The sequence below is a fragment of the Equus caballus genome, chromosome 26 (genome assembly GCF_041296265.1).
Source record: "Equus caballus isolate H_3958 breed thoroughbred chromosome 26, TB-T2T, whole genome shotgun sequence".
Taxonomy (NCBI): Eukaryota; Metazoa; Chordata; class Mammalia; order Perissodactyla; family Equidae; genus Equus; species Equus caballus.
The window spans coordinates 47,803,468-47,826,103 of NC_091709.1; the positions used below are offsets into that span (position 1 = coordinate 47,803,468).

General features: G+C 42.6%; 1 protein-coding gene across 49 annotated transcripts in view; it reads left to right on the forward strand.

Annotated features, from left to right (window-relative positions):
* The window catches only part of PCBP3 (poly(rC) binding protein 3), a 281,196-nt gene that overhangs the window by 72,934 nt on the left and 185,626 nt on the right, over positions 1 to 22,636 (forward strand). For 26 of the 49 annotated variants that reach the window (XR_011433039.1, XR_011433038.1, XR_011433041.1 and 23 more), the window contains exon 2: positions 18,264 to 18,302. The exons of 22 other annotated variants lie outside the window; for them this stretch is intronic. The gene's annotated coding sequence lies outside the window, so the exon portion shown is untranslated. Of the gene's footprint in view, positions 1 to 18,263; positions 18,303 to 22,636 lie in introns of those variants that run through there. One more of the 49 variants, XM_070252602.1, reaches the window with a different exon arrangement.

Genomic DNA, 22,636 nt, shown 5'->3' on the forward strand with positions numbered 1-22,636 from the left:
AATTGCATTTCCCTGATGACTAATGATGTTTAGAATCATGTGCTTATTGGCCATTTATATACATTCTATGGGGAAATGTGTATTCAAATCATTTGCCCATTGTTCAATTGAGTTGTTTGTTTTTTTATTGTTGAGTTGCAAGAATTCTTTATGTATTCTAGGTGCTTGTCCTGTATCAGATTTGCAGAAATTTTCTCCTGTTTGCTGGATTATCTTTTCACTTTATTGATAGTGTCTTTTGAAGCACAAAAATTTTTAATTTTGATGAAGTCTAATTTATTTTTCCTTTTGCCACTTGTACTTTTGGTGTGACATCTAAGAAACCATTGCTTAATCCAAGGTCATGTTTTCACGTTTTTCACATTTTCTTCTAAGAGCTTTATAGTTTTAGCTCTTAATGTTTAGGTCTTTGATCCATTTTGAATAATTTTGGTATATGATATGAAGTAGGGGTCCAAATTTGTTCTTTTGCCTGTGGATATCCAGTTGTCCCAGCACCATTTATTGAAATGTATAGTCTTTTTCCATTGACTTGTCTTGGTACCTTTAGTCAAAAACCAATTGACTGTAAAATGTAGGAGTTTATTTGTAGATCCTTAATTCTCCCCCATTGAAATATCTATATTATCTGTACCATATGATCTATATCTATATCATCTATATTTATCTATTCAGATTTTCTGTTTCTTCTTGAGTCAGTTTCCATAGGCTGTATTTATTTCTAGGAATTTGTTCATTTCATCTGGTTTATCTAATTTGTTGATAAAAAATTGTTCTTAGTATTTCCTTATAATTCTTTTTATATCTATAAGGTTGGCAGTAATGTTCCCTCTTTCGTTCTTAATTTTAGTAATTGAGTCTTCTCTCTTGGTCAGTCTGGGTGAAATCACTTTTGGTTTGTTTTTCTATTCTCTCTTTCACTCATTTTTGCTGTAGGATTTGTTATTTCTTTCCTCTGCTTACTTTGGGTTTAATTTTCTCTTGTTTTTCTAGTTTGTTAAGGTGGAAGTTCAGGTTATTGAGTTGGGATCTTTCTTCGTTTTGTAATGTGAGTGTTCACAGCTTTGCAGGAGTGCCCGCCCTATCCTACCCCTTCCAGGGCTGTGGGGCTGCTGGTTTTCAAGGCCCTGGTGGAGCAGGGGAGGAGGAGATGGTAGTAGGGCAAGTTAAAACGCCACACAGCTTGCCATTCTTACCAAGATCCAGTTGATTTTCCTGAATAAATAAATGATCCTTGAATTGCTGCAGCCCTTTGGTTAATTTCCAGAGTTCTTAACAAGTTAATTATGAAAACTTTGCCATTGGTCTCATTGTTTTTATGGAGGAATGAGCTGTCAGTGGTTATTACTCTGTCATTCCCAGTGATGTCATCTACCTACCATATTTTATAATTAAAAATTAAGAAAAAAATGAATGCGATTTAACAGGATATTTTATAGTAATTGGTTAACCCCTTCTAAATGTCACAAGGAAGTAAAATGCAAGCTTAAGAACAATGCATGGCTGCTTATCCTAGTTGATATCAGAACATTCTATAAAGCTAAGAAATCAAAGCAGTGTGGTATTAGTGCTGAAAAGAGGCAAAGAGCTCAGGAGAGCCGAGTAGAGAATCTAGAGCCCAACTCATAAAAAGGGAGATTAGTGTGTAAAAAAGTTCCGTCTGGTGTTAAACCGGCCATGGGAATTCACGGAACAAATCACATTGGTGTGATTGGCTCAGTTGTATCTAGCTAACCATTCACAATTTCTCCTCCCAAGGTCGGGCTGATATGGCCTCAGAATTCGGGCTGTGCAGCTGCACCATGTGAGAGGAAGCTGTGGGAGAGGGGAGTGGGCTTCGCAGTGGCTGTGGGGTGACTTGCAGACAGCTCTTGGGTGTCAGTAGCAGAGGGAGGAGCAGCAGATGCTCTCAGGGTGGCTGGAGGTGCTGTCACTGGGAGAGGTGAAGAAAGACAGCTGAGGAACAGACGGAGGGGGTAAGAAAAGCCATACACCTGGTAGCAGAATATGTTTTTGGTATGACTTCTCCAATCATGATACCAAACCTGGAAACTAAAAGAATGCCAGATTTCAAAACTGTAAGGCAGAATCACTCCATAACCAAATTCAAAGGCCAGTAAGAGGAAGTGGAAACATGTAATAGCCAATGATTAGTAGAGAGGGCATCTCCAGATTGATAATTAAAAGATAAACAAGCAGGTGGGAAAATGGGGAGGGTCTTTAACATCTACGAGGCTTTTGTACTGGAAGATGAACACTTGCTGCTATTTCTACTTTATTTAGGACTCAATATGTTGTTTATATATAATAATCATTTAAAAAACAATTTAAGCAGTGTTAGAAATTATTCTTTAAATACATTAGCTGTGGGCCAGCCCAGAGGCATAGTGGTTAAGTTCGCGTGTTCCACTTCTCGGCGGGCTGGGGTTCACCATTCGGATCCCAGGTGCAGACATGGCACTACTTGGCAAGCCATGCTGTGGTAGGCATCCCACGTATAAAGTAGAGGAAGATGGGCATGGATGTTAGCTCAGGGCCAGTCTTCCTCAGCAAAAAGAGGAGGATTGGCAGTAGTTAGCTCAGGGCTAATCTTCCTCAAAAATAAAAAAATTAGCTGTAAAACATACAGAAATATGATTACAAAATTCATTATTACATGTAAACCTTAAAAAATACATGCACCATAATTTTAATTAATTTCCCTGTCACCACCCCTTTATAGGATTACAGTGGCTTTACAGAAGCCTTCGTTTGCACCTTCCTCAGAGGGCGGATAACCCCCTGTGGCACAGCAATATTGCTCCAGACCAGCAGGAGGAGGCTTTGCATTCTTTTTTTTAAATTTTTTATTGAGTTAATGATAGGTTACAATCTTGTGAAATTTCAGTTGTATATTATTGTCTGTCAGTCGTGTTGTAGATGCAACCCTTCACCCTTTGTGCCCAACCCCTACCCCCCCTTTCCCCTGGTAGCCACTAACCTGTTCTCTTTGTCCACAGGTTTAAATTCCTCATATGAGTGGAGTCATACAGAGATTGTCCTTTTCTATCTGGCTTATTTAACTTAACATAATTCCCTCAAGGTCCATCCATGTTGTTGCAAATGGGACGATTTTGTTCTTTTTTATGGCTGAGTAGTATTCCATTGTATATATATACCACATCTTCTTTATCCAATCATCTGTTGATGGGCACTTAGGTTGCTTCCACATCTTGGCGATTGTAAATAATGCTGCAATAAACATTGGGGTGCATAGGACTTTTGGGATTGCTGACTTCAAGCTCTCTGGATAGATACCCAGTAGTGGGATGGCTGGATCGTATGGTAGTTCTATTTTTAATTTTTTGAGGAATCTCCATACTGTTTTCCATAGTGGCTGCACCAGTTTGCATTCCCACCAGCAGTGTATGAGGGTTCCTTTTTCTCCACAACCTCTCCAACATTTGTTACTATTTGATTTAGTTATTTTTGTCATTCTAATGGGTGTAAGGTGATATCTTAGTGTAGTTTTGATTTGCATTTCCCTGATGATCAGCGATGATGAACATTATTATAGAAATGCTACTGATTTATGTAAATTGATTTTATACCCTGCAACTTTGCTGTAGTTGTTGGTTACTTCTAAAAGTTTTCCAATGGATTCTTTGGGATTTTCTACATATAAGATCATGTTGTCTGCAAACAGCGAGAGTTTCACTTCTTCCCCCCCATTTGGATTCCTTTTATTCCTTTTGCTTGCCTGATTGCTCTGGCCGGGACCTCCAGAGCTATGTTAAGCAAGAGTGGTGATAGAGGGCATCCTTGTCTCGTTCCTGTTCTCAGGGGGATGGCGCTCAGTTTTTGCCCATTGAGATGATGTCGGCTGTGGGTTTGTCATGTGGCCTTTATTATGTTGAGGTAGTTCCCTTCTATGCCCATTTTGTTCAGAGTTTTTATCATAAATGGCTGTTGGATCTTGTCAAATGCTTTCTCTGCATCTATTGAGATGATCATGTGATTTTTATTCCTCAGTTTGTTGATGTGGTGTATCACACTGATTGATTTGCGGATGTTGAACCATCCCTGTGTCCCTGGTATGAATCCCACTTGACCATGATGTATGATCCTTTTGATGAATTGCTGTATTTGGGTTGCCAAAATTTTGTTGAGAATTTTTGCATCTATGTTCATCAGCGATATTGGCCTGTAGTTCTCCTTTTTTGTGCTCTCCTTGTCAGGTTTTGGTGTCAGCATGATGTTGGCCTCATAGAATGTGTTAGGAAATGTTCCATCCTCCCTAAGTTTTTGGAATAGCTTGAAAAGGATAGGTATTAAGTCCTCTCTGAAAGTTTGGTAGAATTCCCCAGGAAAGCCATCTGGTCCTGGGATTTTATTCTTTGGGATGCTTTTGATGGCTGTTTCAATCTCTTTCCTTGTGATTGGTCTGTTCAAATTGTCTGCTTCTTCTTGAATGAGCTTTGGGAGATTGTAGGAGTCCAAGAATTTATCCATTGTCTCTAGGTTATCCATTTTGCTGGCATATAGTTTTGCGTAGTATTCTCTTATAATCCATTGTATTTCTGCGGAGTCTGTTGTTATTTCTCCTCTTTCATTTCTGATTTTGTCTATTTGAGCTTTCTCTCTTTTTTTCTTTGTAAGTCTGGCTAGGGCTTTGTCAATTTTATTTATCTTCTCAAAGAACCAGCTCTTTGTTTCATTGATCGTTTCTACTGCTTTTTTTTGTTTCAATAGCATTTATTTCTGCTCTGATTTTTATTATTTCTCTCCTTCTGCTGACTTTGGGCTTTGTTTGTTCTTCTTTCTCTAATTCAGTTAGGTGTAGTTTAAGATTGCTGATTTGGGATTTTTCTTGTTTGTTAAGATGTGCCTGAATTGTGATGAATTTTGCTCTTAATACAGCTTTTGCTGCATCCCATACGAGTTGGTATGGCATGTTATCATTTTCATTTGCCTCCAGGTATTTTTTGATTTCTTCCTTAATTTCTTCAATGATCCATTGCTTGTTCAATAGCGTATTGTTTAGTCTCCACATCCTTGTGCCTTTCTCAGCTTTTTTCTTGTAATTAATTTCTAGCTTTACAGCATTATGATCAGAGAAGATGCTTGTTATTATTTCAATTTTTTTAAATTTGTAGAGGCTTGCCTTGTTTCCCAACATACGGCCTATCCTTGAGAATGTTCCATGTGCGCTTGAGAAGAATGTGTATTCTGCTGTTTTTGGATGAAGTGTTCTATATATGTCTATTAAGTCCAACTGTTTTAGCTTTTCATTTAGCTCCACTGTTTCTTTGTTGATTTTCTGTCTGGATGATCTGTCCATTGATGTGAGTGGGGTGTTGAGGTCCCCTACTATTATTCTGTTATTTTTGATACCTTCTTTTAGGTTTGTTAATAGTTGCTTTATGAACCTTGGTGCCCCTATGTTGGGTGAATAGATATTTATAAGCGTTATTTCTTCTTGATGAAGTGTCCCTTTGATCATTGTATATTGGCCCTCAGTGTGTCTCTTTACCTGCCTTATCTTGAAGTCTGTTTTGCCTGATATAAGTATTGCGACACCTGCTTTCTTTTGTTTGCTGTTAGCTTGGAGTATTGTCTTCCACCCTTTCACTCTGAGCCTGTGTTTGTCCTTGGAGCTGAGGTGTGTTTCCTGGAGGCAGCAAATTGTTGGATCTTGTTCTTTAATCCATTTTGCCACTCTGTGTCTTTTTATGGGAGAGTTCAATCCGTTTACATTGGTGGTGAGTGTTGATGCATGAGGGCTTAATGCTGTCATTCTGTTGCTCGTTTTCTGGTTTTCCTGTGTTTCCTTTGTTTCTCGTCCTGTGTGTTTTAGCCTACCCATTGACTTCTGCAATTTCTTATGCTGGGTTTCTTAGATTTTTCCTTATTTATGTTTTGTGTTTCTGTTCTGCTTTTTAGTTTAGTGGCTACCCTGAAGTTTGCATTCAGAATCTCGTGTATAACATAGTCAATTTTCTGGTGGTCTCTTACTTCCTTAGCCTAGACTGTTTCAGTCCTTTTCCTCTTCCCCTCCTAAATTATTATTTTCATCTCTTATTCCAACTTGTGTTGTGAGTTTGTGGTTAGAGTGATAAGCTTGTCTTTGCTTTGGTGATTTCCTTCCCTTTATCCTAATGCTATAGTTGAATATTTGCTATCCTATTCAAATTCTATCTATTTGTCTCCCTACTCTGTGTTTTGTGACCCCTTACTCCCTTTTTTTCTTTTTTCAGGTATGAGAGCCTTCTTGAGGATATCTTGTAGTGGAGGTCGTGTGACTACGAAGTCCCTCAGCTTTTGTTTGTCTGGAAAAGATTTAATTTCTCCCTCATATCTGAATGATATTTTTGCTGGATAGAGTATTCTTGGCTGAAGATTTTTATCCTTTAAAGTTTTGAATATGTCACTCCAGTCTCTCCTAGCTTGTAAGGTTTCTGTAGAGAAATTGCTGAAAGTCTGATGGGGGTTCCTTTGTAGGTTATTTTCTTCTGCCTTGCTGCCCTGAGTCTTCTTTCTTTGTCCTTCATTTTTACCATTTTTCCTACTATGTGCCTTGCAGTAGGTCTTTTTACATTGACAAATCTAGGAGATCTGAAAGCTTCCTCCACACACATTTCTCTCTCAATCCCTAGATTTGGGAAGTTCTCTTCTATTATTTTGTTGAGCACACTTTCTGCTCCATTTTCCTTTTCCACGCCCTCAGGAATTCCGATGATTCTTAAGTTGCATTTTCTCATTGAGTCAGCTGTTTCTCTGAGATTTTGTATAGTTTTTTAAAGTCTTAGTTCTCTTTCTTCCTCTGTCTGGAGCCATTCAGCCTGTCTGTCTTCGATTATGCTAATTTTCTCCTCTATGGTGTCTACACGGGCATTCAGGGAATCCGTATTCTGTTTTATCTGATCCATTGTATTTTTCATCTCTAGTATTTCTAATTGATTCTTCTTTATAATTTCAATCTTTTGTGAAGTAACTCCAGAACTTGTTGACTTGTTTCTCTATATTTCCGTTTACCTCATTGAATATTTTGAGGATAGCTATTTGGAACTCCTCTTCACTTAGTTTACCCATTTCCAAGCCCTCAGGAGCTACTTCTGTATTTTTATTGTTTTCATTTTGGACTGGAGCTTTTATAAATTGCTGGATGGTAGAGGAGCAGATTTGCGCATGATGCTATTATTCAGCTGCAATTGCAGCCTGTCGCCACTAGATGGGGATCGAGAGGCTTGTTTTCTGAGCCCTGTGCCTTCAGCCAAGATGGCAGCACACAGCATGGGTTGGGGGAGGATGGGCACTTTCACTCACTCCGGCCCTTATTGGATCAGCTCTCACTTTCTGGTCTCCCCGGGCCCTGGCTTGCTGGGGTACCCCCACAGAAAGCTTTCCCCTGTTAGAGGGTTTTGCTGCACTGGTGGTGGGAGTCCTGGTTGGTGGGAGTCCCCCAACGTGCGGCCCCTCCCCCGCTCCTTCCCAAACCCACTGCAGCGATCTCAGTCTCTAGGGGCTGAGTGAGGTTCTCTCCCAGCTGGTTCCAGCTCCTCGGAGGCGGGCTGCAGCCTCTCTGCCTTCCGTTGTTTGGCTGGTATGGGTCTCTGACGATTTCTGTTGTTAGGATTGTTTTTTTGGTTGGAAAGCCGTTGCTCTTTTTGGTTGTACTTTGGAGGGGAGAGAGTTGCGGGTGAGCTCATGCCATCATGTTGCTGATGTCACTCCCACACTCCGAGGCTTTGCCTTTTTGACCAATTAGTTAGTAGCATAGGTGACTTGGTTGCCTGTTCTAAGACGGTTTGAACCTGGAGTTCAGCCTGAGCTCCTGTTTCAGATTAAACTATAATAAGAATTCTCTCTTATGCTGAGATGCCTGCACCCTGGACAGGGGCCCTGTGGCTCCTCAGACACTTGAAGGCATATTGCTTTCTGGCCCTCTGCTTCCTCCTGCCTCAAGTCATGCAAACAGCTACCTGCCAAAGAACTTGTGTGTGTGTATGTGTGGAAAGTAGAGTTAGAAGCTAAAATCACATGAGTATTTGTGGTGGCCACTTCTACTGGGAGAACTGGAGACAAACCTTTTATGACCCTGAATTCACAGTGATTTCCTCCCAGTTTAATCAGATTATTAGGTCTATTAAATTTTTTTAAATCTAATATTAAAAAAACACATGAGGGGCCGGTCCTGTGGCCGAGTGGTTAAGTTCGCGTGCTCCGCTGCGGGGGCCCAGGGTTCGGATCCTGGGCGCGGACATGGGCACGGACATGGCACTGCTCATCAGGTCATGTTGAGGCTGTGTCCCACATACCACAAGTAGAAGGACCCATAGATATACAACTATGTGCAGGGAGGGGTGGTTTGGGGAGATAAAGCAGAAAAAAAAAAGATTGGCAACAGTTGTTAGCTCAGGTGCCAATCAAAAAAGAAAAAACACGTGAATTTCTTCTTTTCTACAATAAACTTACTTGTTGAACCTTTGGCCAGAAATTAATTTTGTGTCCTTCATGTGTTTCATTGATTCTCATCTAGTTACTTTGCTGGCGAACGCTGAGCAGTCAGTTTAGAAAAGGAACACAAATACCAACAGATGTGAGAAGATGCCGAACATCACTATTTTTTTTAATCTCCCCAAATCTCCCCAGTACATAGTTGTATATTATAGTTGTGGGTCCTTCTAGTTGTGGCATGTGGGACGGTGCCTCATCATGGCCTGACGAGTGGTGTGATGTCTGCGCCCAAGATCTGAACTGGTGAAACCCTGGGCTGCCCAAGCGGAGCACACGAACTTAACCACTCAGTCACAGGGCAGGCCCTCAAAGTTCACTATTGATGAATACATGCACACACATCATTCTTTGACCATCTTGTTGGCATAAATTTTGAGAAGGTTTATAATAAGGAGTTTTGGCAAGGAATCACAGAGATCAGACTCTCATCCTCTTCATTTTATGTGTCTCAGGGAGTGAGTGCAGGGAGATGAGTTTCTGGAGGCTCCTTGTGTGTCTGCAGCTTTGAAAGTATTCATGCACTTAGGCTGAAAATTCTACTCTTAAGAATTTATCTTTAGGAAATAATCAGATAAGCACTAAGTTTATATACAGAAGATGTTCATTACATCTTTAATTTAAATAATTAACAATTGGAAGCAGCTCAAATGCCCAAATAATAGAGAACCTAGTAAATCAGTTATTGTACTTCTACAACACAATAGAATATTAGGCAGCAATTAGCATTTATAGGAATGATTCATGATGTGAAAAATTGTGCCCAGCACATGAAGTCAAAACATACATAAAAACAGTATATATATGATATAAAATATACATACATGTGTATATGTGTGCCTGCATTTTAAAGGCCTTAAGGAAGTACAGCCAAAGGATTAGGGTATCTGTTTCTGAGAACTGGGATCACTGCTGGTGTCTGTTCCTACACACTTTTGGATTTTCTGAATTTTCCTAAATGAACATACATGACTTTATACTCATAGGAGAAACAATACATGTTTTTTTTAATAAGAGAAGAATTATGTGAAAATTAGTCTGATCTTTGATATGCAGAAACATTTTTATGAGCATAAAAGAATGCAAGTAATTTAATAGATAAGTTTGATTTCCACTGACAAATTTCTCTATCAATAAACATTATTAAAAGGCTAAAAGCAAGCTGTTAATGTTTTCTAAAAATATTACAGACATAGGTAAACTGCATTGTTCTGAGAGCACATATAATTGACCTCATTTTGTTTTAAAAATTTATAGGTAAATATTATAATGAGGAACTACTGGAAGAAAATACACTCTACTTCTATCAGTGCTTCTGTCTGGAATTGGGGATGTTTTAAATATTTTTCTTTCACTTTTCTGCACTTTCCAACTTTCTACACAGACAGCAGTTGTGTGTCTTGCAATCATAGGATACACATTCCTTGTCATAAAGTGCGGGGTCTGAGCACCAGCCCTGCTGTCCATGCCAGGGCCTGCCACTGCATGGGAGCCTACTCTCATGGGAGGTTCCTGGGCAGGGGTGTGCACAGCTAATTCTCTGTCACTGACTGAAACTCTTACATTTGGGGAGTTGTCTAGAAAGACCAGTAGATATATTCTAGGCAACTTCAATGCCCTGGTGAGAGGCCAACCAGATTTCCCATGTCCAATTCTGGTAATGAGAGTGACCCACTCAGAAAACTAAAAAAGTAAAATCAGTGAAATTTAATTTAATAAGTCCATGTACTGAGATTGAAACAAAAATCCTTTTATAAATTATTGCAAGTTGCTAGTAAAGTCTATCAATATAATTTAAAAAGATTGAAGCATGGGTGTGCATATCTATATTCACACACATGGAATATAGTCTATCTTAAATAGGAAAATGAAACGAAAAATGCCCCCTCCTGGGATGTGGGCAGGTGCTGTGAGCATGACACTGAACTTCTGAGTGGCGGAAACTTGCAATCAGGGATGCGTGGGAACATCAAGGGCCTGCTGTCCCAGGCCAGGGAAGGTGGCTGGCATGCCTTGCAGGACAATGCCAGGCCGGAGGTCAGGTGAGAGGCTCTCAGGGTCTGTGTTCCTTGGCTTTGTTGACCATGTCATCACTATGCATTGACCTCAGGATGCTGTGTTTTGATGTGGAGGAGTAAAGAAGTTCAACCCCCTGGCTACCTCTTTCTCTTTTTTTGCTGCGACCATCACCAAGAGTGTAATTACTTACAAACAGTAATTGCACTGGTGGATTCTGTGATAGGAATGAAGTTGAATCATGCTTGCTCGTCCTCCCTCTGCAGATGCTCTTTTAAACTCTAGTCACCCTTGACTTCCTGTTGGCACTGCAGAACTCTGAATTTGCTCTGCTGCAGGGGGTGAGTTAATGAGATACTTGGTCTCCCAGATGTGGAGAAATGTGCAGTTAAGGCTGTCCTCCTCTTCAAGTCAGATCTTTTCTATGGCCTGTTTAATTTTTGGGTAAAAATGGTGGCATGTACTCTTCTTCTTTTATTGAGATTTGTTGAAGCGTGAGCTCCTATTTAGCAAAAATGGGACCTATGAGCAGAATCCTAGGAGCTACATTTCCAAGTGTGTCCCACTGCAAAACCACCTGTGTTACTTCAAGTCATGATTAAATGGTCTTTGGAAGTAGTGGGCTAAAACATCTCACTGGGTGGTCCATGGCTGCTGCCCCCACTCTCTACTGGTCTCTGCTCACTCATTCTCTCCCGCCAGAGGAGCCCCAGAAGCCATGACTGCATGTCTTGCAGAAGGAGCCACTCTTAGTGGAGCCTTTGGGGTCCGAGCCCCACCCCTGCCCAATGAGGGAGGACAGCTAGGAATCTCCCTGCTTTCAGACTGATGGGCCTGGCCATTCTGTAAAATGAACATTAAAACTCTTATGTAAAATGTCAGCAGTGTCTAAGTGCAAGGATGACAAGGACTATCGAATGTGTGGATGTGTGTGGGTGGCTGTGGGAGGGGTAAAAGGCAAGGGCACGGGGCCCTTGTGTAGGGATGGGGGCCTCATTGGGATCTAGAAGAAAACTCTCCCTCCCTTAGGTGTCTGCTGACAGTTTTCAAGCTGTTGGAATGTGGAGGGTGTTCTTGTCTGAGAGAGGGCGTTGGGAGGACAAAAGCATCGCTCAGTAAGGGAGGGCTTCTATTCTTGGGAGATGCTCTGGTTGGAACACTAAGATTCCATGAAATTCCTCTGCGCCTTAAAGTAGGAAAATTACAAACAGTATCTCAAATAAGAGCATGACTATTTGTGTATATGGCTGAATCGTTAAAAGGAATAAAATTTTGCTTGTTAATTTTGAACAATCATTTCTAGTCTGGGCTTTTAAAATGTCTTTCTAATGATAAAATTCTGTTGTGGGTTGTGGTAGCATATGTGATGCTAGGGTGTTGCTTTCAGACTACTGATGATGCGAGAGCCAGGCTATGACTCCCGTGGCCCCGGCATGGTCAGCAGTGACTCTCACCCTGTGGCACCCTGACCTCTGAACAGATGGTGAGGTCTAATCAGACATGTTCTGATTGTGTTTTTTCCTGATTAATTGAATTACAAGTCTCTTGCGGTAGGTACAATGTCTTTTTTCTCTCTCTCTCTCTCTTTTTTTCCCTGTCCAATAAGTATTATTTCTTTCTGTGATTTTGAAAAAAGAGAGAGTACCACAGATGTAGAGAGAGGTGTGCACATCCTGGGCCTCCTAGCAAACTCTTCTTAAACTTCTGTCCATTCTCCTTCAGGGTCCTGCCCCTTAGGGAGTGGAGCCCCAACCTGCGTGCAGGCCCCTTGCTTCATGCAGCTGCCTGTCTGTCTCTTTGTGCATGCACCCGTCCATCATGTGCTGAGGGCCTGTCTCCCACAAAGCGCTTGTCCAGGCATGGAGGTATGACAGGGAACACATAGCCCCACTCCCTGCTGCTGTGGGGTTCACTTCTACTGTGTGTGAGAGACCAAAAACAAAGGAAATGACTTAAAAACACAACAGGCACATGCCAGGTGGATTAGAACAGGAAGACTGATGAAGAGGTGGGGAAACTCTTGGCAGGTGGTCCCGGGAGGCCTTTCTGAGGATGTGGTGGTCGAGCTGGTGGCATGAGGGAACCCACACACAATGCCCCAGCTGGAGCAGACCAGAGGTGGGGTGAGCCTGGTGAGGTGGAGGGAGAGAAACAGGGGGGCAGCTGGGGACGAGGTGAGGAAGGGTGTGGGTGAGATGCGCTCAGGAGAACAGTGTCAGCTGTGTGGGCCCTCCCAGGAGTTTGGGTGTGATTCCTGAGTGCAGTGGGAAGTCAGATCCACCTCCCCATTTTCTGAAGCTCATCTGGCTTCAGGGATGCAGGGGAGGCAGGTTCTTTGGGAGGCTGCAGCTATGGTGCGGGGGATGAGGTGGGGGATCTCAGAGGCTATGCTAAGGCAGAGCTGACAGAACTTGCTGGAGGAGGGGTCAGGCAGGTGGAGTGAAGAGGACAGAGGATGACTCCCAGGGGTCTGAGCAACTGAGGTGAGATAACCTCAGAAGGGTCAGGTTTGGGGGTGAGAGGAAGTCCAGGATTGGTCTTGGACAATAGATCTAGACATCCTTGGGCAGGCAGGCAGTAGATACAGGAGCTCAGGGGAGAGGATAGGGATAGGGAGATTAATTTAGGGAATTATCAGTAGAGAAAGAGTATTTATGGCTCTAGACTGAGTGGGCTAACCTAGGGAAGTGAGTGTAGTCAGTAGAGAGGAGCCAAGGACTTCTGGCCTTTATATTACTGTTGTTGTGTGATTTTACTTCTACATTGTTATAAACCCTGCAATACGTTGTTATTATTTTTGCTTTAAATAGTCTATTATCTTTTAAAACAATCTTAAAAATTAAGAAAAAATGCTTTTATATTTATTCATGGATTTCTGTTTCCAGTGCTTTTCATTTCTTTTTGTAGATTTAGATTTCCTTCTGATATCATTTTCCTTTTGTGTCATGGGCTTGCTTTAATATTATTTGTGGTTCAGTGTGTTGGTGATGAATTGTTTTAGCTTTTGTTTGTTTGTATTTGAAAGTTATTTTTACTGTGTATGGTATTTCAGGTTGGCAGTTTTTTCCTTCATTGCTTTAGAGATGTCATTCCATTGTCTTCTGGTTTGCATTGTTTCTGAGAAGACCTCTGTCTACCATGTCTGGGTTTGTCCCTTTGCACATGTTCCTTTTTTCTGCCTGCTTTTAAGATTTTCTCTTTAGGTAAGTTGATTATGATGTGTCCTGGTTTAATTCCTTCATGTTTTCTTCTGCTTGGGGATTGCTGACCTTGTATCTAGGGGTTCCTAATTTTCATCAATTTTTGAAAAATTTTTGTCATTATTTCTTTAAATGTGTTTTTGTCCCATCTTTCCTTCTCCTCTGCATCTCCAGTTATACATATATTTCTGCCTTTTTTTTTTCTTTTTTTTGGGGGGAAGAGGGGATCTTCCTTTCTCTGTGTTTCATTTTGAATGGTTTCTGTCTGTGCAGGTTGTTTCATCTGCACATCAACTCGTTTCTCCTTCTGTAGTGTCTAATGTGATGTTAATCCCATCCAGTGTATTTTTTGTCTCAGATATATTTTTCATCTCTAGATGTTTGATTTGGGTCTTTTTTTATGCTTTTCATGTCCCTCCTTGGCATGTTGTGCTTTCTTCTATCTTCTTGAACATATACGATGCATTTATAATAGCTGTTTTAAGGACCTTGTATACTAATTATTTCCTTATGAAATTTCTGGATATTTTTCTTATTGATCAACTATTCTCATAATGAGATATATTTGCATCCTTCTTTGCCTGCCTAGTAATTTTTGAATGAATGAAAGACATTGTGAATTTTATGTTGTTAGGTTCTGTGTTTTAAAAAATATTTTAAACTTTCTTTTTGTAATGTATCTAATTTACTTGGAAAGTCTAAATCCTTTTGTGGCTTGTTGTTGAACCTTGTTAGTCAGTACAGGCATACCTCAGAGATATTGTGGGTTTAGTTCCAGATCACTGCAATAAAGCAAATATCAAAATAAAGTGAGTCATCAGAATTTTTTGGTTTCCTAGTGCATATAAAAGTTATGTTTACACTATACTGTAGTCTATTAAGTGTGCAATAACAGTAAATCTAGAAAACAATGTACATACCTTAATTAAAAAATACTTTATTGCTAAAAGTTGTTAACTGACATCTGAGCCTTCAGTGAGTCATCACGCTTTTGCTGGTGGAGAGTCTTGCCTCCATGTTGTTGGCTGCTGACTGATCAGGCTGGTGGTTGCTGAAGGTTGGGGTGGCTGTGGCAATTTCTTAAATAAAAGAATGAAGTGTGTCATATCAATTGACCCTTCCTTTCTTGAATGATTTCTCTGTAGCATGTGATGGTGTTTGATAGCATTTTATCCACAGTAGAACTTATTTTAAAATTGGAGTAGTTGGTCCTCTCAAACCCTGCCACTGCTTTATCAACTAAATTTGTGTAATATTCTAAATCCTTTGTTGTCATTTCAACAGTCTTCACAGCATCTTCACCAGGAGTAGGTTCTATCTCAAGAAATAACTTTCTTTGCTTATTTAAGAAGCAACTCCTCATTCATTAAAGTTTTATCATGAGATTGCAGCAGTTGAGTCACATCTTCAGGCTCCACTTCTAATTCTAGTTCTCTTGCTATTTCCACGACATCTGCAGGAACCTCTCCACTGCAGTCTTGAACTCTCTCAAAGTCATCCATAAGGGTTGGAATCAACTTCTTCCAAATTCCTGTTAATATTGATATTTTGACCTCTTCCCATGAATCACGAATGTTCTTAATGGCATCTAGAATGGTGAATCTTTTCCAGAAGGTTTTCCGTTTACTTTTCCCAGATCTGTCAGAGAAATCACTATCTATGGCAGCTGTAGCCTTACAATATGTGTTTCTTAAATAATAAGACTTGAAAGTTGCAATTATTCCTTGATCCATGGGTGCAGAATGGATGTTGTGTCAGCAGGCATGAAAACAACATTAATCTCATTGTACATCTCTATCATAGCTTTTGGGTGACCAGGTATATTGTCAGTGAATAGTTATATTTTGAAAGGAAACTTTTTTTCTGAGCAGTAGGTCTCAATGGTGGGCTTAAAATATTCAGTAAACCATGTTGTCAACAGATGTGCTGTCATCCATGCTTTGTTGTTCCATTTATAAAGCACAAGCAGAGTAGATGTAGCCTAATTCTTAAGGGCCCTAGGATTTTCGAAATGGTGAACATTGGCTTCAACTTAAATCACCAGCTGCATTAACCCCTAACAAGAGTCGGTCTGTCCTTTGAAGCTTTGAAACCAGGCACTGACTTCTCCTCTCTGGCTGTGAAAGTCCTAGATGGCATCTTCTTCCAATATAAGGCTGTTTCTTGTATGTTGAGAAGCTGTTGTTTGATATAGGCACCTTCATTAATGACCTTGGCTAGATCTTCTGGATAACTTGCTGCAGCTTCTCCATCAGCACTTCCTGGTTCACCTTGCACTTTTCTGTTATGGAGACAGCTTCTTTCCTTAAACCTGATGAACCTACCTCTGCTAGCTTCCAGCTTTTCTTCTGCAGCTTCCTCACCTCACAGAACCGTCATAGAATTGAAGAGTTAGGGCCTTGCTCTAGATCAGGCGTTGGCTTAAGGGAATGTTGTCGCTGTTTGATCTTCTATCCCGACCACTAAAACTTTCTCCATATCAACAATAAGACTGTTTCACTTTCTTATCATTCGTGTGTTCATTGGAGTAGCACTTTTAATTTCCTTCAAGAACTTTTCCTTTGCATTCACAACTTGGCTAACTGTTTGGCACAAAAGGCCTAGCTTTTAGCCTATCTCAGCTTTTAACATGCCTTCCTCACTAAACTTAATCATTTCTAGCTTTTGATTTAAAGTGAGAGATGTGCTACTCTTCCTTTCACTTGAACACTCAGAGGCCATTGTAAGCTTATTAATTGCCCTAATTTCAATATTATTGTGTCTTGGAACAGGGAAGCCTGAGGAGAGGGAGAGAGATGGGGGAGCAGCCAGTCAGCGGAGCAGTGAGCACACACACATTTATTGATTGTTTGCTGTCTTATATGGGCGCAGTTCCTGATGTCCCAAAATAATTACAATACTAACATCAAAGATCACTGATCACAGACCACCATAACAGATACAATAATAATGAAAAAGTTGGAAATATTGTGAGAATTACCAAAATATGACACAGAAACACGAAGTGAGCAAATGCTGTTGGAAAAATGGTACCGATAGACTTGCTCAACGCATGCTTGCCACAAACCTTCAATTTGTAAAATAACTCATCTGCGAAGCACAGTAAAATGAGGTATGTATGTACTTAGTTTGGTACATCATGTACTGCAGAATGATGTTTTGCTCAATGACGGACCACATAAGATTAGCATCATATAGCCTAGGTGTGTAATAGGCTACACCATCTAGGTTTGTGTAAGTACACACTGTGATGTTTGCACAGTGATGAGATTGCCTAACAAAGTATTTCTCAGAATGTGTCCCCGTCGTTAAGCGACGTGTAACTGTATACCAGTTAGTTTGGTGCTGACGCGGCCCTGCTGCTGAGGTGATGCTCTTCCAGGTGCTCGGCCCAGTGGCCCCTCTGTTACAGGGTTTCTCCAGTCTGGTTGTTGGGAGTGCGAATCATTCTTCAAGCTGTGAGAGCCAAAGTTGCTTTTTGTCCTGCTTCTTTGTGTTGGTTCTTTCCCTGGCAGCGGGTAGTTTGCTCACTTGCACATGCTGGTTGGTGTCCAGGCGAACACTCAAGTGAGGCCCCTCAGTCTCTGGAGCATTTCTCTGTGTGACTCTCTCCTTTCTGGTACTCTGCCCTGCTCATTCTAGCTGCCGTTGCCTCCCTGAATCTCAACTCTGTTTCCTCATCTCAGGACTCCCCTGACTTTGCTTGGGTTCCTCCTTGCTATCCTGTGGCCTGGAAACTTTCCTCAAGCTGTAGGATGGGCAATCAGGATACATCACATCTGTTTTCCTTCTCTCAGGGATCGTTGTCCTATGCTCCCTATTGTCCCGTGTCTGAGCACCCTTGCCTCATGCCTTTTGTCTGTTTTTTCATTGTTTGAGGCAGGAGAGTCAATCTGATCCCTCTTCTTTTGTCATGGCTGGAAGTGATGTCCTCCTTTGGTGGTTTCTAATGTTCCCCTTGTCTTTAGTCAGCACTGGACAGAGGCCTTGGGGCTGCCTGTGGGAGTCTCTGGCAGTGTTGTTGGCCTTCGCATGAGTCTTTGCACAGGCAGGGCTCCTTGATCCTGTCATCTAGGGGAAGCTCTCTTCAGGCTTGGAGCTGAGACCATGTGGGCGTCTGCAGTGTTCCACCTACACCTCATTGCTTACCACTTGATTAAGTTTGCTGTCTTATATGGGCACAGTCCTCTCTTTACCACTCCCCACAGTTTTAGAGCAATTTGAGACTCAACACTGCCCCAGACTTGCATCAGGTTTAGGACTGTGGGTCAAGGTTTGGGGGAGTCTGGGACTCTGAGCATTTATTGGTATCTTTTATGTTCCAGACTCAGTTTAGAATTGAACCACTTTTTTATGGAATTCTTTCTCTGGGAAACTGCCTTTGACCTTTCAAAAAACTGATATATGACTACATTCTTTTAATAAATTACTTTGGTTGGATAAAATTTGATATCTAAGGTGATATCTAATTTGATATCTAAGGTGGTAGATCAGTTTTTGGGTTATTTTCAACCTACGATTTCCAATTATAATTTTTTTTTAACCTATTTACAGGGCTGTCTACAGAGAGAGAAGATCTTCATGTGTTTCCATGTAAGTAGTGCTTCTTACAGTACCGTCAGAGTGGTCGTGTTTTTAAATTGAGTGATTCTGTCTACATCAGTTGATTTTTAAATTCTTGCTTGCATATGAAGCCACGTGTCTTGTTGCCCCTCCCTGTAGAATGGTTTTATGTCACATGAGGGACCTGTTACAAATCAGGGTGCAACAGCAGCATCAGTGGCATGCATGATTTCCCCTCTGGCTTCTGCAGAACCGAGATTTAAGAAGAGGCAGTTTCCTCTTTTTCTAGTAACCTCTCTTCTCCAAAGTTAACCTGACCAAACTTTCCAGCAGGGGGCCTGAGGGCCAGTTGGTAGCATGCACTGAGCAGACCCGTGTCTTTGTCCCAAGCTCCAGCAGTGCCCGCTGGCCAGGCAGTGATGAGTGTGCACTGTGATGGCACGTCCAGGCAGTGTGAACACCTCTTTGTGGCCATGACTCCAGTTTTGCAAAACTACCTTGAAATGATTCCTTTTAAATTTACCTTAAGACATCTTCATTTTTCTAAAGCTTATAAATGTTGTTTTCTAAAGTTTATGGCAGGAAACTTGGTTTTCAGCAGCCTTGCAGGGAATGCTAATGTGGTCATAGTAGCAGCTAATGTTTATGAGCTGCCTGATTTGTGCCAGCTCTGCTGATCAGAATACTTCACATCTGATTCCTCACTCAGTCCTCACAGTGCCCTGTGAGGCAGATACTGTTGGTCTACCCAGTTTCTGAGGCTCGGAGAGGTCACATCACTGTGGTGGTCAGTGGTGAGATTGGGATTTGAGCTGAGGCCTCTGATCTCAGGAGCCTGAGTCCAATTCATGACGGTAGGATAAGTGGGAGCTGCCTTGTTGATTGGGATGTGGGCCCTGAACTCAGTGTCTGTCCTTCCCTGTGGTCTTGGTGGCAGCCCGGAATGGCCACAATGGAGTCCTGAGCTCAGCGATTCTGGTCAGAGAGCACTGCAGGTGCAGCCCACTGACTTTCTGGAGCCTATGGCCTGCAGCAGAGCTGAGACTTAGTCAGCAGCCCCCTCGGGAGAGACAGTGGTGAGGAGTCATGGAGCACGTGCACACAGAGCTGGTGCATAAATGGAATCCTGACTGACGTCTGAAGAGGAGAGTTCCTGATGAACAAAGGCCTGAACAAAGACCTTGTTTGCTCTTCATTCATTCAGCAGATATTTACGGAATGCCTGTGATGTGTGGACACTCTTCTGGAATTCTGGCTTCTTTTAGCATACATCAGTGTAATAAGTAACCCCGTTACATAGCTGTCAGGTGGTGACGCTTGCAGTGGAGGAAATAAAGAAGGGTGAGGGTGTTCAGTGTTGGGTGTGATTTAGGATAGGTGGTCAGACAGGCGAGTGAGAAGGGGGCATCTCAGCAGACCCTTGCAGGAGGTGCAGGAGCGAGCACTGTGGGTGTTGGAGAGTAAATGGCTCTGGGCCCAAGGGGAGCTGGAGCAGAGGCTCTGGATGATGTGCCTGGTGTCTGGCTGGAGCAGAGTGAGCAAAGGGACAGGGGGCAGGAGATGAGGTCAGAGGGCAACGGGGGACACATCAGGGGCCTGGAGGATCATCCTAAGGTTGGCTCTCAGTCTGCTGGGAATGGGGGCTGAGTGTGGGAGCAGTAAGCCAGGTAGTCTTTTTCTTCTCTGTGTCAGATTGTTTTTTCAAACTAAAGCAATTCTAATATCTGCTTGTTAGAGGACATCCAAATCCCTACTGGCTGGGGACCAACTTCATAACTGTGCAAATCTGGATCCAATTTTCACAGAAATCCCAAGGTCAGAGCCCTTGGGACTCAGGCATGTAAACAACATCCTGTATGTGCTGGGCCTCTTTCCCCTAGACTTTGGTGGGTCCAAATTCCTCCTCGTGACAGCCAGGGAAGCTGAATTTGGACCGAGCCTGCAGTTCTGGAAATAAACCAGTGTGCTTGGGTGGGATGGGCTGGCTCAAAGTGACCTACCTTGTCTGCATGTGCACAGCTCCATGGGCTCCACACTAGAGAGGCTCAAGGTAGCCAGGCTGAGAGGCAGAAACCAGCAATGCAATTTGAGTCATCAAGACTGCGAATCGAATTCCGGGGGACTGCAGAATGATTCTGGGAATTCCCTGAGGCTTGGTTAAGTAAAGGCAGAGAGCTTTTTATAGGCCACCTGTGGCCTCTTCTGTGGGTAGGAAGGAGCTCTTAGGAGCATTTTGCTGGTTGGAACAGAAATGGCTCTGATTCCATTGGCAATCTGGTTGAGTCCTGTGTTGTCTTTCTGTGGGATTCCTGGGTGGTGTGATGAGCCAGAATGGAACTCATCTGCAGTGGATGTTTCCCAGGGGAAGTGGTGGCTTTGGAAGAACTTGGTTTTCCATTTGCACATCTCCGAGAACTTTCCCCACTTCCTTAGGGTGAGGTGAAGGGCAGTCTTCCGTAGTGAAGCCGTAGATGGGCCTTTCCTGGCTTCTGCACTATGCCCGTGCTTAGTTAGACACAGCTGAGACCCTGAAATCCGTCTTTGTTTTGCAGAGGGGACTGGAGCTCCCATAGCTAGTTAGTGGCAGAGCCCACTTCAGCCCAGCTCAGGACTGGGCCTTTTACTGCACTAAGATCAGGAAATTTAGAAATAATGATAACGAAAACTTTGTTGAAATTTTTATTTCCTTTGAGGTCTTTTATTCTTTGTAATGCTGAATTAGTTATTTGCTTTTTACAGCCTTTTTTCTGTGTTACCTTAAGATAAGAACTTTCACCATAGAACTTTTCACTATAGAACTGGAAAATCTGGAAAATATGAAAAAAAAGCTTGAAAATTTACCTTGCGTGAGTATAGACAGGAGGACTGTGCAGAGCGCTCCTGAAGCGGGATCCTCCAGCAGGGGCCTCCTTCCTGGCTGTGTCCTTGGTGCTCCTCCACCTTCAGCCTGCAAGTCCTGGTGGAGCCCTGTAATCACTTTCTCACAAACATCCCTAGCTCCTGCCCCTTGAGTGTGCGCTCCCCACAACAGCAGTGGAGTTTTGCTGGGGAGACATAGCCCTGCAGACTGGCCAAGGGCCTCGGGATGGCCTCCACCCTTCTCCAGTCTGGTTACACCTCCCTGGAAGGTCTGCTTTTATCTGAGGCTGTTCTTGTACATCTGCTCTTTCTTCATCAGATTTATAATCCAATCAGATTTCAGTCTCAGCTGATGAAGGCACTTCATAGTTCTAAGAGGAAAGAGGTGCTTCCTTTCCCATCTTGAGTGCTGCCCTCTTGCCTCTCAGCCTGGTCTTCCCTGCACCCTCATGCAGGGAGTGTCCCTGCCCTCTCCCAGGGCAGGCTGCCTCTCCTTTACTTAGCATCAGTTCTTCTGCCTCTCCTGGGCCTCAGTTTCTTCTCCCTGGCAGATCACTTCTTGTAGCATCCCAGCTGACTTGATAACTCCCCTCTTAAAATAAAAAAAAAATTCCTCCCAGATTTTTAGCCAGAATGGCAGATGGAATTGACAGTGACCTCTGCTTCTTCTTAAAAGTCCACTAAAATGACAGGTGAGATATTTTTAAGGGGCAGGAGCCACCATGTGATTGAGAGGGATGACAGAATTTTGGAATTTGGAAAGTAGACAGACAGAGGGACCTGGCATATCTGAAAAACAGAAAACAGAGGCAGGAGGGTGTGTGTGTGTGTTGGGGGACCAGAAAGTGAATGTATTGCATTGCAGGTGGTCCCACCAAGTCTCAGGAACGGTATTACCATATACCTCTGAAAATGGGGCTGAAATAGGGCCTTGATGGAAAGCCTGTTTATGAAGCTGTCAGACTCTCCGTCCCTCCCCCTACCTAGTCTGACAGCCCCTCCCAACCCTGGTGAAGACTGCTGGGGTCCTCCTGGGAGGGTGGACCAGGAGCCCGCTGGCACAGGAGAGAGGACTGTTCTAAATAGAACTGTGGAGATCAATACCAAAAGAGGGAAAAAGAGCCCAGAGAAAGATTCTTGTGGGACAGAGGTGGGGGGGCGGGGGGGAGGAAACCGTTTTCACCATAAAACTATGTACATTTATAATTTTGTTAAAAATTAAAAGGCTACATAGCAAATACTGTTTTACAAAAATGTATGAAAGCAAGGCCCCTCCACCCCTCTTGACTGCTCCTGCCAGGGCCAAACTCCACTGCATAGCCATCTGGTCCTCCCCAGTGGGGCTTTGTCCTCACCATGTGGCTAGCTTGCGTGGCCCTGCCTTGCTGAATCCAGTGGAAATTCTTTCTCCTTGGGGAGCTTGAGCTCTGCAGCTTTAGACCCGTAGAATGACCCCTTTGGTGTGTTCTTTCTCATCCTCTACAACCCCACACTCTCCAGCTCTC